The sequence below is a fragment of the Onychostruthus taczanowskii genome, unplaced genomic scaffold (assembly GCF_017590055.1).
Source record: "Onychostruthus taczanowskii isolate IOZ18803 unplaced genomic scaffold, ASM1759005v1 scaffold81, whole genome shotgun sequence".
NCBI classification, from domain to species: domain Eukaryota; kingdom Metazoa; phylum Chordata; class Aves; order Passeriformes; family Passeridae; genus Onychostruthus; species Onychostruthus taczanowskii.
Genome location: NW_024506002.1, coordinates 1,128,577 through 1,142,944, shown reverse-complemented (window position 1 = coordinate 1,142,944; position 14,368 = coordinate 1,128,577). Strand labels below are relative to the sequence as shown.

Genomic DNA, 14,368 nt, shown 5'->3' with positions numbered 1-14,368 from the left:
TCTTTGGGTTAGACAATGAAATCATCCTCACTGTGGCCTCCAAAGCCTGGTGCTGCTCTGTGGGCACCTCTGCAGCCCTTTGTGACCAAAGCTGACAGCAGGGGCTCAGCCCCTTGCTCCAGCCATGGCCTGACTCTCCTCAGCCTCCCATTTCCTGATTTCTCTGCATTCCCATCTCATTTCCATTTTCTGTGGAAATCCTGGAGGAATATCCCTGTCTATGAACCCACACTGTATTTTTGTGCCAAAGCAGAGCGAATTAAATCTCCCTGTTGGATTTTCTTCCCCCATTTTGGGACAGGAGCCCTCACTGCTGAAGTGGGTTTGTATTTCCTGGGGTTGTTTCCCTCCTCGTGCTCTGGATTGTTTATCAGAGTCCTTGAGGGCTGTTTAGCCTCTTGTTCTCGCTTCCCACAAACCAGTGGAAAACCTGGAGGGAAATGCTGGGATATAAACAGAAGTGTTAGCAAAGTTCTGCCTTCTGCTGCTTAAAAATCTGGTCAGAGTTTATTTCCCTGGAAGTGGATCCTGAGTAGGTCAAGCACCAGGTGGGAGCCCAGCCCAGCCCTGAGTTACTCAGTGCTGCTTGTCCTTGCAAACAGCTTTAATAGTCCATCAAAAATACTCCCCCAAAAGCATCCCCTTTTGAATTGTCCCTGCAGAGCACCTGGATAATGAATAAACTCTGCTTGTTTCGTCCTGTTGCTCCGGGATCCTTGGAAATGTTCAAATCCCTCAAATCTCCTGCCTTCCAGTCTCTTCCTGGATGCCCCACCTCTGTTCCTTCCTTGTTTTGGTCTGCACTCCCTGGTTCTCTGAGCCTCTGGAAGGCTCTGCAAACACTGGGAGAGGCACCCAGAATTTCAGGTGGAGCCTTGGAAGGGCTGTCAGGTATACAGGAGGTGATCAGGAACTGAATCCTTGGAAAATGTCATTTTATAGCACAGATTTCAGCCCTTGCAGCCCCACAAAAAGTGACTTTCATGCACATGTTGATATTTCTGTTTTCAGAACATAGAAGCTTTCTAGAGCTACTGAAATTTCTTTGCAGCTGCTGTCAAGCCTTTCTGTAAATCCTGAACTGTGAGTTATTTGGGTTATGTGTCTGACAGTATTTGTCTGTGGAACAGCAGCCTGCTCACACACAGTGCCTGCACAGCTCTTGTTTGTTTGCATAAATGTTACAAACAGAACTCAGGTAACTCCTCAGGAAAATCAAAGCAGATTTTGCTGATGGCTGTTGGATGCATTTTCCTGCTGCTCACTACAGTTGTTTCATTCTTTTATCAGCAGAGAGACTGAAATCTGAGTGTTTTCTTTAGCAGCTCTTAGAGATATGCAATGGGATGAATGATCTGATCCCCTAAATAATTTATTTTCTAAACCTCTGAACTTTTTGAGCAGGATCCAAAACTCTACTCAAAAAAAGAGATCCAAAACTCTGCCAGGGAAGATGTGGGAAAGAGGGTGGGTGATGTATCCTCCTTTTTCCCCTTCCAGGAGCTCCTCCCTCCAGCAGCAGATTTTTCTTTTGATCCAAAGAAACCTCAAAACTCTGGTCAAGGAATATTGGCTCATCTGCTGCCTAGTTTGTGCTTGCTGGGGCATAAAAGGAGCAGGATGGCTCAAGAGGGATTCCTTGGGAAAAGCAGCTGTGGCTGTGAAACAAATCAATCTGCCTCTTCAAAGTGCTCTGTAGCTTTGCCTTTGTGGCTTTCATGCCACCCAGAGCTGGATGATTTCATCTTCTGGATGATTGCTGATGTGGTGGGGTTCATTGCCCTGAGCTCTGTGCTAACAGAGGTTTCTCCCATCTCAGTTGTTTCATGCTCTGTGCATGCTGATATCCACTTCTGGGCTGTTGGATTTTATAACTGACCCTTTGGAGAAACTTGCATTCCTCATATTATCATTAAAATCAGTTTCCCATGGACTGCAGCACTGTAACTTTCCCTTTCTTTTGCTTTAGCTTTATAAAAACCACCCTGCACTCCAGGCTCCCTCATCCTTGTCTCCTTTCCATCCATCTCTTAGGCTCTGGGAATTTGTATCTCTAGGAAAAACTTCCATCTCAGTCCCAGCAGGCTGCTAGCCCAGCTCTGAGAGGGAGTGAAGTTTTAGTGTCATTAACTCCCTGGATATGAGCTGGCACCAAAGCTGGACATTCACAAAGGACCTGTCCTGGTGGAAGGTGGCCCTGCCCGTGGCAGGGGTGGCACTGGATGAGCTTTAAGGTCCCTTCCAACCCAAACCTTTCCACAAATCTGGGATATTTGAATTTGGATTTCCTGCTACTGAGGAAATCCTCTGTGGTCCCAGTGGTCCAGTGTAGGATCATTGAAGAGCTGGAGTTGGAAGAGACCTTCCAGAGGCCCCCTAGCCCACCCTGCCATGGCAGGGACACCTCCCACTATCCCAGGGTGATCCAGCCTGGCCCTGGACACTGCCAGGGATCCGGGGGCAGCCACAGCTTCTCTGGGAATTCTATTGCAGGGCCTGCCCAGCCTCAGTGTAAAAACCTTCTTGTATCTGGTGTAAAGCAGCCCTCCTGCAGGTAAAACCATTCTGCCTTGTCCTGAGGGCACAGGGCCTGCTCAGAGCTGTGCCCCATCTTTCCTGCAGGCCCCCTTCAGGTACAGGAATGTTCCCTGGAGCCTTCCCTTCTCCAGCTGAACACTCCCAATGCTCAGGTTTTCTTCAGGGCAGAGGGGCTCCAGCCCTGAGAGCATCTTTGTGACCTCCTTCCATTAACCCTGAACCTTTTCTCTGAAGTTACAGGAATATCTGCAATGCTCTGGGGTCCCTCAGTGCCTCCTCAGAAACTCCCCTCACAGGGTTGGGGTGTGGTGAGACTCGGGTGTTTTTTTAGTTCTATTTTTTACCACAGCCAGTTTGATGAGGTTCCAAGAGAAGGAGCTGAACTCATTCACTCCTGTTGGGAACTTGTACAGAAGTTTTCAGCTGGTGGCACCAAGGACAAGGGCTGGTGTTCCCCTGTGGAGCTGGGGCTGCCCCAGCTCCCGGCTATCAGTAAACCCTGAGCTGAGTGCGGTTCGAACCATCCACGCATCCTCCAGCAAGGGCTGCAGTGCTCCCAGCTCTGCATTCTTCAAGCATTTTCCAATCTCCTCGCATTCCTCAAGCTGTGATTTTATTACCACTGGATGTGATTTCCAGAGAGTGACTTTTGATTGTGCCCCTGAGGGAGGCGCTGGGTGTGTGCAGATCAGCCCTGCCTGCCCGGGGCTGCTCTCCTGCCTGCTCTGGCTTCAGATGATGCCAAAACAGGTATTAATCCTATCAACATATATTAATCCTATCAACACCACATTTGCATTGTTTTCATGCAACTCTTTGTCCTTTTTTTTTTTTTCTCCACGACTGATTTTGAAGATCTTTGGCAGAACTAACAACACCAGGATGTGGATGGGAGATGAGGGGGAGTGGATTCCTTCTGTCAGAGTCCTCCATCTTCCAGATTACCTAAAGAATTGATCAGGGTACTTTAAAAAAAAAAAAAACCCAAACATTTTCCAGCTTCTGGGCATGGATAGTCACTGCTTATTTATTCATTTATTTATTCTGTAATAAAATAGTACTGTTCTCACAGACTAGGCTGTATGATCCATAAATACCCTTGTAAAATAGATTTGTAGCATGTAACAGAATCCTTTAGAATATTCTGTGGAAATTATTTTTTTTTGTTGTTGTTGTTGATAGCACTTTCAGAACATTTACATCCTTCATCCTGACATTTTGAAATAGAACATTTTTTTTTCCTACAGAGGTAAGTTTACAGCATCATCACAGTATTATAGCTTGTTAAAAATACATACAGCAGTACTGGTAATTGCAAGCAAGCTGTAGACTTGAGCAGGGGGCTGGTGGCAACTTCACATGGTTTCTACTTTATAAAACAATGACATTTATTAATATTACATCCATCACTTGGTTAAAAAAGATTACTTAGATGTGCTACTCACAAGAAATCTGTCATTTCTCTGTGACATCACAGGACAGGCTATGGAAATAGAAACACTCCGTGATATGGGTGGTTTAAAAAGGATTTGATGGCTAATTAAAAAAAAAGGGGTTTAGGCTGTCTCTTCCCGTAGGAATTTGAGTTCCATTTACACTGGATGTCCTTAATCCACTTGTGGGAATGCCAGGAGCAGCTCTCAGCACAGCCCTGAAGGAAGCACTGAATTGTCACTCTGGGCCCAGGAGCAGCTCTTGAGGAGCAGCCTGGCAGCACCAGATGGGACCCGACACCTGCACATGCCTGCAACACCTGCAGCCCTGCTGGCCCCAGTGCAGCACAGCTCCCCTGGGCTGGGGCAGCTGAGCTGCTCTGGGATATTTGAATTTGGATTTCCAGCTACTGAGGAAATCCTCTGTGGTCCCAGTGGTCCAGTGTAGGATCATTGAAGAGCTGGAGTTGGAAGAGACCTTCCAGAGGCCCCCTAGCCCACCCTGCCATGGCAGGGACACCTCCCACTGTCCCAGGGTGATCCAGCCTGGCCCTGGACACTGCCAGGGATCCGGGGGCAGCCACAGCTTCTCTGGGAATTCTATTGCAGGGCCTGCCCAGCCTCAGTGTAAAAACCTTCTTGTATCTGGTCTAAAGCAGCCCTCCTGCAAGTAAAACCATTCTCCAAATACCACTGTGAGGTATTTGGATACCCCAAATCTGCCTCTTCACCTTCCAGGGGGTTTGTGAAAGAGTGAAAGCAACAGATTGAAATTTACTGGTTCAGTAATACACGGAAAAGTGTGGTTAGGGTTGGAGTGGAGCTAAAAACTCATCCCATTCCAGCCCTGCCGTGGCAGGGACACCTCTCACTGTCCCAGGCTGCTCCAGCCTGGCCTTGGACACCTCCAGAGATCCAGGGGCAGCCACAGCTGCTCTGGGAATCTGTGCCAAGGCCTGCCCATCCTCACAGGCACCGTCAGTTTGTCCAGTGAGGATTAAAATGACAGAAAAGATTAAAAATACATCATTGCATTGGTTTTAGTTTGCACAATTGAGACTTAATGTATAAATATATATATATATGTGTGTGTGTGTATAATAAAGCTGTAGGAAATCTCCAAACTGCTAACAACTCTTAGAAATGAGATAAAACAAGGATGTATTTGCTTGGAAATTCCAAATTTGCAGTTCTGTCATGATTTTCATTTTCAGGTAATTCAAGAGTACTTCACGGTGGATCCTGGTTTTCTCTCTTTATGAAACAAGTCCAGGTGTGCTTTGGCAAATGCTCTTTTCTTGGTCTCTCTGATACTCCTCTTGTGCTTTCTGCAGTCTTTTCCCTCTGAGTTTCCACTTGTGGAAGCAGTAGGTGATGAGGGATGTGAGCACCAGGGAGAAGATGATGACCAGCACGACGGCGAGGGCGATGGTGGACGAGAGGGACCCCTCCAGCTGCTCGCTCTCCGTGTCCCTGGTGGAGTTCACATCAGCAAAGTTCTCGTAGTCTGCCGAGGCCAAAAGCGCAGCTCCAGGAGCCTCCCTCAGCTTGGGCCTCATTGGGACTCGGGAGCTGTTCTCAGGAGCCTGGAGAAGCAGGTCTGGGAGTGCCCTGTCAGCACGCAGAGCCAGCTCCGGCTGCTGCAGGCATGGGGAGGCTCAGCAGCGGCGTCTGCAGCCAGGGAGAGCAGCACCTGCAGCTTGTGGCACGAAGTCTCCCGCACAGGACAGCTTTATCCCAGGTGCTGGGGTCAGGAACGTGCTGCCTTCTTCATCAAAAGGGGCAGGGAGGGCTCAGCCAGCTGCCAGTTTGGGATTCCTTGTTTTCTGCAAGAGATCATTGGAGAAAATCCAATCAGTTTTCCAGTGGTGGCCGAGCTCGTCCTGGGGCTGAAAGCAAAACAAGTGCTGCAACAAGTGTAACTTTCTATCACTGAAAGTCTTTTTTCCTTTCCAAAATATTCCCAGAAGAGAGGGAAATCAAAGGCCTCTCATGCACATTACCCACAGTCACAAAATCAGCTGCAAACAGGAGTTCTCACATTAATGAAGGGGTTTAACTTCCCCTCCTCTATGTATCTGCTCTTGGACTGGGCTGGAAATTGGGGTTTTAATCCTCTGGAGTTCTAGTTATAGTGGGATTGAGGAGGTTTCCTCACTGATTGCAAATCAGGGATCTGGAGAAAGATCCTGGGTGAAAAACCACCCTGGATTAGTGGAGAGGTGAGCTCCCCTACAGGCACTGAGCTGTAAACTGGAATTTAACCCTCCCTTCCTTCCACAATTCTGCTGGAATTTCAAAGACTTTTAAGTAATTTGCTTTTGATATGTGCTGTGTGTGACAAATCCTAAAAAATTCACTCATCTGAGCACTTCTGAAGCACAAAGCTGCTCTGCCCTCCCCATTCCATCCATGATCCAAATCCCATTTTGGAGTTCAACCTGATGAACAAGGCTGCTCTGCTCTGGATTCCTGCTTCCAATCGGGACAGGAGGATTTGCCTCGGGGTATTTTCCTCTGAGGAGCTGTAAGTACATTCAGGGCTATTTATTTCAAACAACAGCTTGCTCCAAACCCCCTCCACCCTCCTCCCAAATGCTTGGAGGCCAAAATTAGGTTTCAGAGATCTTGGAGCATCATTGTTTGGAGATGCTGTGTTTGATAGGATGCAGTTCATCCTCTTTATAGAAATAAAGTTCATCTCACTCAGGCTCACAGAGAACTGAGGGTCTCTTTTCCTAATTAACAGCACATTCTGATTAGTAATAACCACTGTTTACATAGCTCAGCATTCTGTTGGTGCTAAAAGATGTAAATAACAGTTCCTGCCAGCTTGGAACAATATGTTCACAGAGTCAGAGAGAAATGGGGATTTTCAAGGAAGTTTGGAACTCAGATTTTGCCGAGGGAGAGCTGATGGAAAGCTCGTTTCACACGAGGGGCCCAGTGCACCGTGGCCTGTCTGTGATGAATGTCTACAAGGGGCACTGCTGGCAAGCCATGCATCAGGAGGGGTGACAACAGAATATTTCAGTGCTCCTTGGCCGTGTGTTCAACATCTCTCTCAAGCAGCCTGGAGAAAGGAACTGCAATAAAAGCACTTGAGGAGCTGAGAAATGCCCCTCTGATTTATGGAGCAGCCAAGGGCTCACCTGGCCAGGGAAGTGCAGAGGGGGATGTCTCAGCACCGGGGAAATCTGGTCTTGTCAAACTTACCTTGGCCTGGATCTCATCCCATCCGTGCCCACAGCCCTGGGGTTCCTGGGGAGGAGAGAACAAAACCGAGAGTCAGGCTGGGGCCGGCTCTGCGCTGCCCCGGGAGGGGCAGGGTGATGTTTGTCACGGCCCCACCAGCGCAGGGGGCGAAATCCAAACCAAACCAGGAAAGCTTTTCCACCTCAGATCCGCAAAGCTCTGCCTGGGCTGCGGCTGCACTTCGGGGAAGGAAACGGCGTTTCTGGGGAAATCCCTTGGGAGCAGCCCCGAGGGCTCTGCTGGTGCCTCGCTGGGACCTCCAGAGTGACAGTGACCAAACCTGAGGCCACCACTGCTCCTGTGAGTGACAGCACCTCTGCTCAAATGAGTGACACAGCAGTGCCACCACTGCTCCTGTGGGTCACAGCAGGGCCACCACGGTTCCCATGGGTGACACAGCAGTGCCACCGTGATTCTCACAGGTGACAGCACCTCTGCTCCTGTGGGTCACAGCAGGGCCACCACGGTTCCCATGGGTGACACAGCAGTGCCACCGTGATTCTCACAGGTGACAGCACCTCTGCTCCTGTGGGTCACAGCAGGGCCACCACGGTTCCCATGGGTGACACAGCAGTGCCACCTCTGCTGCCTGAGGGCCAGGAATGCTCCTTGCTGCTGCTCAGGGATGGATTGGGGAACCAGACTGGAGAGCAAAGCGTGGGAGACACCCCAAAAAGTGGCAGCCATGGCTGCAGCCTTGCCTGGTGTGGGCACAGGCAGGAGCAGTGCAGAGGGAGCTCCAGGGAGAAGCTCCTTGCTGGGAATGTCTGGGTGGCTGTGATGGGAGGGCTGGTGGCACAAGGGTGACAGAGCTGCTGCTGGCACAGCCCAGCCTGGCAGGCGAGCAGGCAGGGCCAGCAGGGATGCTGTGCCCCTCTCCAGAGCAGAGGAACACGGTGAGGTGCAGGCTGGGGATGGTCAGCTCCCATCCCATCCTCTGGAATCTCACTGGTACATCTTCAGGAGGCACTTCCCATTAAAATGCCCAAACCTCTTCCAGGCTTTAGCTGAATTCCAGCAGCAGAGAATAAATAAAGTTGAGATTGTTTCCTTGGGTTTGAGTGAGTCATAAGCCTTCAGTGGCCTGAGCACTGCAAACATTGCAATCAGGAGCTCAGGGCTGGGCACATTTAATTCCCATTAAAATATATTAGAAAGATGGAAGTATTGACAAAAATAATGTGATTTTTTTAAATCTGGAGATTTGTTAGAATAAACTTCTTGTGCAAGCACATTAGAAAATCTGGAAGTTGAATTAATTTTTAAAGCTTTTAACGAAATAATAATATTTTATTCTGGGACTTACACAAGCTCAGGCTCTTGGGTGTAGCACGTCCCTGCCTTGGGATGGACCTTCCTACCCTGGCTCACATTCCCTTGTCTTTTTCAGCAAGTTATAAAGTAAAGTACAACTCAGTACAAGATGGGGAGGACAAAATCTGCTCCTTGATTTGTAATATCCTTAGGACAGGCATTGTCTTCCCTTTGTTCTCCAAGTCTGACCTTTGAGAACCTCAGAGAGAAATAGATTTTTGAGGGTTTTTTTACAGTTTTTTAAGGGCAGAAAGTAAGAGAGGGTTGAAAGCGATTTGAAAGGAAATGACAGTAAAAAAAGCCAGTGTCTCAAGATGAATTCAGGTTATTGGCATGTGTCAAATACTGAATTACTGAAAAGAGATAAGAATGTTCATCAACAGCTTTTTGATTTCCCTGGGAGTCCTCCCTTTCATTAGGGCAAACCCTGCCTCTGTTTGCCAGACTTGGCAGTAGTGATGTTATCAGTGTTACAGCCAAGACAGAAATGACAATTTGCACTGTATTCCTAAAAATAAATAAATGAAAAATCCAAACACTGTGTGGAAGAGCAGACTTAAGTTTTACTGGATGTGTTTTGGGGCTTTTATGTAGTTGGAGAAGTCTGGTTTAGATTTCAGTCAGCGTGGCCGAGTTCAGTGAATGTCTGGGATTTTCAGGTTCTTTGGAAGGATGAAGGGCAGGAATCCCAGTGAGCTGCTGCAGCTGCAAAGGGAGCTGATGGCACATCCCTGACCCTGGGGATAACTCACACTTCCTGATGGGGCTGAGCAGGACATCAAACCAAGCCCGGGGAAAAGGAGCAGCCCTGTTCTCCAAGGAACACAAAAGCAGCTTCCAGAGGAAAGGTGTCTGCCCTGAAACCACAAACCCTCCTTGGGAGCTGATGGAAAAAATCTCTTTGACAGCAGGAGAGTCTTGGGTTCTGTCTTGGTGTCTCATCTCCTCATCCTCCACTCACCGTGCTCTTCCCACTGTTGAATTACTCCCTTCATTTATGTAACCCTAAATATATATTGATTTTTTTAAACATAGTTTCAGGCTTGCTTTCTTCCCTTTTGCCTTCAGCTTTCTTTCTTCAGCTTTGTAAATCTCCCCGCAGCCTTTCAAATTGCCTCTTCCATTTTAATTGCATTAGGGAAGAATGCAGCTCCTCTCTCTCCATTTGCATCTTTTTGATGTGAAAGCGTTGGGATGAAAGGTGTCCCTCACGCTTAAACCTGGTGTGGAAAGGGCTCCTTCTCCTCCTCTCCTGAGCTGGGGAGCAGAGGAGACATCAACTCCAACACTTGTGCTCAGATAAAAGGGAGTGGGAGCAGTGGGAGGGGGACAAGGAGGAGGAAGGGATGGGAGAAGACAGAAAATGCTTGGAAAAACACAGTGAGATGTTTTAGCCTTGCTGCATCTTCCATAAACTCATAGGAACAGAAGGCCTATGAGAGTATTTAAAATAGGCCTATAAATATATATGTATTTAATTTTGGATGCTTAAATTCTTTTGGAAATCTGCAGGTTTCAAGTCTCCAAAGTGCTGCTGAGTTTAATTCCTGGGGGTTCTGTGTCCTTTGGGGTGTGTGCTGCTCCCATGCATTCTGTAGTGTCACCAGGTTTGTGGGTGCCCAACTCCACGGATTTCCCTGCAAAGTCCTCACATTAAACCCCTTTGTGCCTCTTTCTTCTGTATCGTTAACCTCCAAAGAGGAAACATGATCTGTGCTCGATTTTTCCACGTGGCCACCCCTAGGAATGACTTTTGCATAATCCCCTTGTGCTCACCCCCAGTGCCAGAGCTGGCACCTCAGAGAAAGGCTGGAGCAGGCCAATTAATCTTTTAATTAAGTGTACAAAACTCCAGCCCTGCTTTTATCCCAGAGAACAAGAAATCTCTGCTCTTCATTGCTGTTCAGTGTCTTCTGCCTTTGTTATTCCTGAAGAAGAGGAAAAGGCTGGGAGTTTTGGGATCTCTCATTCCAGCCCTGGCCAGATCCACGGGCCAGGGGAAAGATGTGTTCCTATAAAATGATCAGTATCTGGTGGGATCCTGATTCTCCCTGGGCTTGGAGAACTTTGTGCACAAGAAACCCAGGTAATTTTAGAGCAGAACCTGATCCCATCTTCCCTCTGCTTGGGGGATCCTGAGCAAAACAACCCCATGGACATTTTTGGGATCCAGGGAACTCCATTTTTGGGAGCTGCTGTGGGCAGGGGCTGTGCTCAGCAGGACCATAAATGCAAGGTGCTGCTTCCCTGGGCATTTGCTGCACAGAGGACCCACGTGAGGCTAATTCTGGCTTTCATTTTAGTCGAGTAATCCTTGAAGTGGAGATTAATTAAAGCCACAGGTGTGCCTGCCTTTAGCTCTCTCTGAAGCTGATCTCCATCCCACTGATTTTAGTGGTGACCTCTGATAGTTTAATGTGTTAATTCAGCCTAAGTGTGATTTGATAAACAGCAGCAGCTTTGAGGGTGTGATCACAGCCTCCTTGTCACTGCCTGGTTTGGCAAATCTCAGCTTTGCTCTGTGCCAAGTCCAAATCCCTCTGGAATGGTTCCTGCTCCAGGAGCAAGCTGCACTTCAGCCATGGACAGGCTGAACACCTGATGGACTCCCTCCCTAAAGCAGCCCCTGGAAGGCATCTGGACAGATATTTTAACCTTCTTGTGCAGGAAATGTGAGGAAAGTTTATTATCCTGAGCATTGGAGTGCTCGGATGCCATTTTTAGGGTGGCTTTAAATCTCCATGGAGTGCTCCCAGAGGTGTGAGGACTGAGCCAGCACAAACATGTGAGGAGGAAACACTGGGGTTATTTTTTTCACAGGAGGAGTAATAATAATAATAACAACAACAACAACAATAATAATAGTTTGGGTTTTTTTCTCTAGGAAAGGGTCTGGGTTTTTTCCCCCTTTTAAGTTTGGAGAACAGTGCTGTATCCAGGTGTTCCCTTCCAAAGAGGCTTCCCTGCCTTCCGAAAGCTCTGCAGTTGTTTTTCTCCAAGCAGCACCACTGTTCCTGCCTTTGGAGGGTGGGTTTTCCTACTCAGCCATTCCTGCCACAGGAGCTTCCATCACCAGCCCAAGAGCACACCCTGCAGAATGGGGATTCTTTGTCCCTTTGAAATGATCAGCATCACTCACTGCTGATGTGGTTCAGACTTCTTTTTTATGCTGCTCTTCCTCTCCAAAATCAGGGGCAGCTCCATCCTGTGATGACAGAGGCAGCCTGGGAATTTCCCCTTGGTCCATAATTCAGATGTTATTCTGTACAAACACAAGCCCTGGGGTGAGCAGTCCCCAAACCTGCACTGAGCTTAAATTGCTCAGTGATTTTTTTTTTCCCATTTGCTGTTTTTAGGCTCAGTTTGCCCCAAAGTTCCAGGATTTTGGAGCCAGGACAAGTAGTGCAGGTAGAGGTGGATGATTAATTGTTGAGTCAGAAGGGAAATGGAAACTGAAAGCTGTTTAGAACTGAACTCAAATGAAACCCCCAAAGCTAAGAACCCCCATAAAATACAACCAGGGCCCACCAATGGCCTTCCTGTGCAATTCTCATTTTGTGTGCAGGTGAAGGAGGGATTTAATTCTGGCCTAATTGTGAAGGGATGAACAAATCAGATCTGGTTTTGCGTCCCTCTCCCTATTTAATCTCTCCTTTTCTATTTTCTCCTGCCCTACTGGGAGCAAGAAAAGCCATTACAGCTGGGACACTGCAGCCTTTCTCTTGGATCTAAAATCTGACTGAAACTCCCGCAGGGATAGATTTATTTTTAAAAATATTGCAAAAGAACTAGAGATTGTTTGAACATTCCAGTTTTCATCCGTCTCCTTTCAGAAGAAAACTCTCCTGCTCTTCAAGAACAGGCCCACTCTAGGACTGCAATAAATTCACTACTCAGAGAATTTCACCTTTAAATTGTGCAGGAAAAGAAGAAGTTAAAGGGTGGGAGGGAGCAGGGGCTGGGAGGGGGAGTGATGAGTGTCAGCTACTTTGTACATTTCTGGAATAAAATCGCATTACTGTTCCCACAGCACAGACTGGGAATAGTTTCTGTGGGATTTGGGAGCTGCAGGTGAGCAGGACCACCCTTCCCTGCCCTCCCCAGCTGCAGCCCAGGGGGCCGAGCTGGTGCGCAGCGAGCTGGTCCCAGCGCCGAGGCTGGGGGAAGAAGGAGGGAGTGAAGACTGGAGCATTCCCTGCTTCCAGCACTGCCCTTCCTCGGAGGGCAACCCCATTCCAGACGGGAAAAGCCATGTGGGCTCGGGGAATGGTGGGAGCTGGCCACGGCAGCACCGCCGGGGCTGGGGGGCACGGGGCACCCCAGGGACACAGCTCGGGGGGCAGGAGGGAGGGGTGGCAAGGCTCAGGGATGCCAGGAGCCCGGGATGGAGAGCAGGGGCAGCTGTGCCCAGCGGTGCCCGGTGCAGCTTTGGGAGCAGCTCCCCGGGAGCTCTGGCAGCCGGGCAGAGGGGCACCCAGCCCGGAGGGGCGCGCCTGGCACAGCTGGGGCCGGAGCAGGACCAGCGGCGCGGGCAGGGCAGCCCTGGAGCCTGCCAGGGGCCGTGCCAGTCGCTGGTACCGTGCCGTGCCACTCTGGCCCGTGGCCATCCTGGTGCCGTGCCGTGCCAGCCTGCACACCGGCCCCACGCTGCCTGCCGCGGTGCCGTGCCAGCCTCACAGCCCAGGTATCACCGTGCCGTGCCAGCCTTGCACGCAGGTATCTCAGTGCCGTGCCAGGCAGGTACCGCGCTGCCCAGAGCCGTGCCGTGCCGTGCCACCCTGCCCCGGTACCGTGCCGTGCCATTCAGCCCGCACGTCGGTCCCACGCTGCCCGGTGCTGTGCCGTGCCAACCCAGTGCCAGCCTTGCACACTGGATCACGGTGCCGTGCCACCGTGCCGTGCCGTGCCAGCCGTGCCCCGGTGCCAGGCGTGCCGTGCCGTGCCAGCCGTGCCCCGGTGCCAGGCGTGCCGTGCCAGCCGTGCCCCGGTGCCAGGCGTGCCGTGCCGTGCCGTGCCGTGCCCCGGTGCCAGGCGTGCCGTGCCAGCCGTGCCCCGGTGCCAGGCGTGCCGTGCCGTGTCCCCGCGGGGCTGCGGGGCCGGGATGCAGCGGAGCATCCCCGGGCTGTGCCGCAGGCGCTGCCCGCGCCGGGCGATCGCCGCCGCTCCCGGGAACCGGCTCCAGAGGCGCATCCCAGGGCAGGGGCACCGTGCCCGGGGCACCGCGGGCAGGGCACGGGGCTGGGGCTGCTTCGGGATCGCCCCGCGGCCCCTTCCCTCCTTCCTTCCCTCCCTCCCTCCAGCGCCCGCGGCTCCGCACAAAGGAGCCACCGCCGCCGCTCACTCACCGGCTCCGGCCGCGTCCTCCGGCTCCGGGCTGTGTGCGGCCGGCAGCCCGGGCGGGAGCCCCGGGCAGGAGCCCCGGGCCGGGCGGGAGCCCCGAGCCCCGCGGTGGCCCCGGGCCGGCGCTGCCGCAGCTGCAGCGAGGGTGGGAGCGCGGCACTCCCCCTCGGCAGCACCATCTGAGCCCAGCCGAATTTGTCAACTTTATTTAGGGGGAAGAATGGATCACATGGGAGCCTCACCGAGCTGGGAGGAGCGTGCGGTGCGGAATCAGGTCAGCGAGAGAAAGCCGAGCTAGGCACGGCCGCCGGCAGAGAGAGCCGGAGACAAAGGCAGGGAGCAGACGGGAATTCGGCTGCTTTCTCCTTTCCCCTGGCCATTAACCAGGGCAATTTCCCGCTCCTTTCACTAGGTGCGGTTTCCTAATCAAGTAGGAAATAGAGAGCAATATGAAAGGAATGTTTTCAGCTCCCGAGCGCTTTTCAGCA

General features: G+C 50.8%; 1 long non-coding RNA gene across 1 annotated transcript; it reads right to left on the bottom strand.

Moving 5' to 3' along the window:
- Positions 1-3,557: 3,557 nt before the first annotated feature.
- On the bottom strand, positions 3,558-14,057 carry LOC121346494. Its single transcript, XR_005954085.1, has 3 exons — positions 13,886-14,057; positions 7,188-7,232; positions 3,558-5,797 (listed from the first exon to the last, which is right to left on the bottom strand). It is a non-coding gene; the product is annotated as an uncharacterized LOC121346494 (long non-coding RNA).
- Between the last annotated feature and the right edge of the window lie 311 nt (positions 14,058-14,368).